Source organism: Manacus candei, unplaced genomic scaffold (assembly GCF_025592945.1).
Source record: "Manacus candei isolate 608988 ecotype Guabito, Panama unplaced genomic scaffold, ASM2559294v1 h1tg000016l, whole genome shotgun sequence".
NCBI lineage: Eukaryota > Metazoa > Chordata > Aves > Passeriformes > Pipridae > Manacus > Manacus candei.
Genome location: NW_026138064.1, coordinates 7,455,752 through 7,460,793, shown reverse-complemented (window position 1 = coordinate 7,460,793; position 5,042 = coordinate 7,455,752).

Sequence of the window (5,042 nt, the reverse complement as noted above, 5' to 3'; positions counted from 1 at the left end):
CTTTAGTTGTCTCTTTGTCTATGAAATGACTCTTAACACTTTGACTGTGGTACATCTGGTAGCACAAAGCTGTTTTATAAGGAAAATACTAATCTGAATGGATCTTCTCAAATATACAGGGAATTATTGTTAGAGGTGGCATAATGGATGTATTTCCCACCAGTAAAGCTGTAAATTATGAAATTACATGTTCTAAGCACCTGATTATAGAGATTATTCACCACTGCATGTTTTGTTGTAACACAGTATTTGGCACAGTTGTGTGTATTCTTCAATGGATAAATACTAAATATAGGAAAGAATAACTTCATTGAAGTGATCAAGCTTATATTAGTGTAAAGTAATTTGCTAGAAATGGATGCATTAAGTTGCAAAGATTAGCACAAGATGACTAAAGTACAACTCCTTGCCTATTCTTGCTAAATAAAGTTGTCCTCTAAAATTGTTAATAGAGCTCCTTTTCAAATCACACTGAAAAAACCACAGACCACTTTTTGCCAAGGAGTGATACCATTAAAAATAATTTTTCCTGAATTCTCATTAAAATGTTAGCTGCCTTAGGTGTCAGTCTTCAGAAATACATTATTAATGGGATGGACTACAATCCCCTGAGCTTTTTCTGCTTACAGAAATCTTCAGTCTCTTCTGACTGTACTAAGAACAACTTTTCATGAGCACTAAAACTTCCTGAATGCAGATGCTCTTGTTGCTACTTGACATATTCCTGGCCAGTCAGTAAGAGTGCAACCAAAGTTGTTAAGAGAATAAGCAGATTTTTTACAATCAGTGTAAAAGAATATATATATATATGTATATATTTTAGATTTGCATCTGCATTTACTCTTTCACAGTGCAGGTTTTTTTCAACAAATTCAGCCTGAGTTACTGAAACCTCCCTGTTCTCATCTCCATTCTGGTGTTTCTTTAAAGCCTACAGTACTGATATGGCAGTTCTTAACTCACAGAATACGCAGAAGGGAAGCTTAAGCTTTTAATGCGAGAAAAAGTGATTTACAGCCCATGACCTTGAATTCAAAAGATTCAATCTTAAAATAAACTTCTGAAGACTTTTGGCTTTCTGCAACAAGTTGTTGTAGCCAGAACTGCAAAACAGTGAAGGACACAGTGAAACGCAGCAGGTCAGTATTAACTTTGAGAGATATATTATATAAGGAGGGATGTAAAAGTGTCCTAAGAGAAAGCATTTTAAGCTTTAAGCTGGAAAACAGACCTTAGGGCTTCCAACTTGGATAGGGAACCATGAGACCTGCTGTACCTCATGTTCTGTAGGACATCATGCTGTTTGTTATCTGAAGGAAAAAATGTGAGATATCACAGCTAATCATTCCAAGACAACTTTTTGTTAGGAGGGGATATGCTGAAGAGGATAAAGTTTACAGCAAAGTTGTAGATGTAAACATGTAAAAAGTCTGAAGTGACTCACCATTTAACTGGTTTAATTTCTTGTCTTATCTTCCTCTGTTGTAAACCCACTGAACTTCTCTGTAAGCCTCACTAAATCCTACTCCTGTGTTTTAAACATGATCAGCTATCAAGTGGCCATTGGAATTTAGTTTCACCTCTTGAAATAAGAAGTAAATAGATAAAAAGAAATTAAGATACTTAATAGTCTACTTGATTTTGGTGCAAAGCACTACATAATTTACTTATCTAAAAGCTATGATAAATTTTGGACTTTACAAGCCTAATGAGGGCTGTAGTAGAGATGGGACTTACTTTTCATTTCTTATACTACTCAGCAGTTCTTCCACTGTTATTATGGGGATAAAAAGTTCTAGATAAGTGTTAGGGAAGTGCTAAAACAGTCCCTTGCATCTCTCTCAGCACTTAACTGGTTTCTTGTCTTTACAACTTGATATTACCGGCATGTATATTTAGTGCTCTTTTGTCAGATTTCTACTTGAATTAGAAACACAATCTGTTGTTAACAGAACTTGATCTTGGTTTTTTGCCTTGATGCAAGTAGAAATGACTGAATTTCTGCAGCAAGTTATCCTTTCCTGCAAGTAACTCCTGCAATCCACTGGGCTGGCCCTGCAGATCAGTGCTTTTCTTGTGTCTTCACAACATTTAAGTGCAAATGTTAGTACACAGACCTGCTCCATGTCTATGCTAAAGTTGTAACGTGCTAAATAAAAATGGACACAAATAAAGATAATCTTATGGGACTAGTATGATGCCTCAGTATTTCTTAAGAGCCTTATACCTCAACAGTGAAAACCTGGTTACTTTAGGAAGGCAGAAGGTCTTTACAGGGGATTCACTTCCCCCTCCCCCCCAAGATTCATTACTGTGGAACTAGTAGAAAGCTCTCTAAAAGCCCAAAGGAAGTAATTCTGTTTCATGGCAACCTTAGGCAGCAGTTTTTGAACATCAGGCCTTATCAAAAGAGTTTGGAATGCAGATCTCTTCCCAATAGTGAGCACCACAAGCATCTCTCTGTGCAGCTACCTCTTTCTAGGCTTCATAGCCTGGCTTACCTGAGGAATTGTCAAAGTTTAGTGTTCTTTAGAAATGTAGAGGAAAAATTGTAAAATACCTGGATTTTGACATTTTTTCCTCACACATTGGTTTCTTAGTGTTCCATAAATGACCTAAACAAACAATGCTGCACCACTATTTGCGGTGGTGGGCAGTGGTGTTGTTAGAGTTCTTTCTGTTACCACGCTAAGTAGGACATTTCTTCTGCTTTTCCAAGCTCAGCAAAAAGAAAAATAAAGTCAGAAAAACATAAAAGACCCCCACAATGATAACATCACCACAAGTGATAATAAAATGAAAATTCTTCAAAGCAGGATAGTTAACAAAGCATAGAAATTCTTGTAAGTAGTCTAATATTTGTCAGGTCAAACCCTCACAACTTTTTCTAATTTTCCAGTCTTATCAACTCCTTAAATAATCTGAGAATCAACTAAAATTATTATAACTAATTCCTCTAGTCACCTCCCACCCCCATTTCAAATTCAACCAGTTCCTCTTATGAAAAGGAGGAAGAATTTTTTCCAAAAAAACAAAACCACAAATCTTTGTAGGTAAGTATTTTCTGTAAACTGCATATCTCGCAAATATCATGAACATCAGTCTTGTCTTCTAGAGAATTTGTACATTCCAGCATGATGGAATGAAACAGTACTTGAGAAATGACAATGTAGGACCACTAAGGAAGTCCTTGGTTGTGCAACTTTTTGCAAATTAGGTTTCCTACTGGTATATAAACTCGTAAGGGATTCTGAAGCAAAAAATCCTCAGATGACCACATGAACTCATGATCTGGTCAAGGAAACATAATTGAAGATGAACATCTTTGAATTCAGCACAGTTTGGAATAGCATGTAGTTGATGCCTTTGCTGAGGCTATGGAATTCCATAAAACATTATATTTTGCGTTACTGCGTCTTTGCAGGAGAAGAATTCTTTAAAGATTTCAGTCAGACACATCTGAAAAACAAACTGCACCTAAAAGAAACCCCAACCCTTGATAGAGAAAGAGACACGGATGCTGTTTCATAGGAAATAGCACTCCAGTGCAGGCTACTCAGTTCCTACTTGGAATGTTATAAGGATTCTGAGCTCACATGTCCATTTCAAATGTTTAATCTTTGTCTAGGTATCCAGAAAACTGTGTAGGGAAATAACAAGTGTATACTTTTAAATAACTAGACTATTATCTTCTGAAGGGACACTAGTTCAAAATCCATATTCCTCCTGTCTTGATGGAGAGTAAATCCCACTCATTGATGCATGCCTTTGTTAATATTGCCACCTACAGGAAACCACGGGCCACTGTGCCTTTTTAGTAATGATGCACCACAAGCAATGCTCACAGCAAACTGTCAAAAGCAAGGCAGGTGAAATAAAAAGGTGTCCATTATCACCCAGGTTTTCTCTCAATTTTTTTTTCTTTTAAGTCATAGCATTGAGCCCAAAAGTTGCAGTATTTCTGTGTTTTTACAGAAGCCTTGTCTGCACTTTCAGTCCCAGAATGTCCTGTAAGAATTTGCCCTGTTCCAAGGGCAGGAACTGAAGGGTGAAATTGAGAGAAGGGTGCTGAAGAAGAGGGCAGACCTGCAAAATAACTTGACTTACTATCTTGCCCTGCTTGTATTTAATCCCCTAAGGAACATATGCTACTCTTATATTGATGAAATATTTGGGTGGGCTTAGGAGGGGTGAACTTCACCTTGGACACTACTGCACAGGTTATCCATGGATGTGAAACACATGGTGTGATTAAGCCAAGTGGTTAAAGCCTCTCTGGTATGGTGGGTGATGACTGAAATGTAAATATGGGGAGGCTGGGCAGTGTGATCACGTCACACTCCCCCAAATCCACCAAGGGAAGTGCCATGTGCTCACAGTGGTGGGAGCAACCACTGGAAACAGTGGCTGGAAACAGCCTCTGTGCTCCAGGACACAGCCCAGGACATCATCCTGGGCCTTGGAACACAAGCCTTATGGAGACACAACACCCCAGAAAGAATCAAGTCAGACAATGGGGCTCATTTCCAAAACAACCCCAGACACTGGGGCCAAAGAGCATGGCAGTGAGTGGAAATATCACATTCCCTAGCACACACCAGGTCTGGAAAGGTCAAAGGATGCAGTGGATGGTTAGAGACCACACTGAGAGCAATGAATAGTGGCCCTTCACACATTGGGATCCATATTTAGCAAACGCCATCTGGTTATTCAACACTCAGAGGTCTGATCTGCCAGTCACGCTGGCCCTGCCCGTCACGCTGGCCCTGCCCAACCTAAACTTGGTGCCCTTAGTGGATTATCCAAGAGGATGGAAAAGTCCAGTGTGTGTCTCAAAGCCATGAATTACACTGTATGATGTTAATTACTGTGTAACACCATGAATTACCCCTTCTATGGTGGCTACATGCCCATCACCACACTGGGCACCTCACAGTGCCCGTCTGTGACAGGCTGAATTTGGGGATCTGAACCTGACTCGCCTTTTGGTCATCACCATTTCCCATCACCACACTGATGGAGAATGGACTGTGACTGAGTCC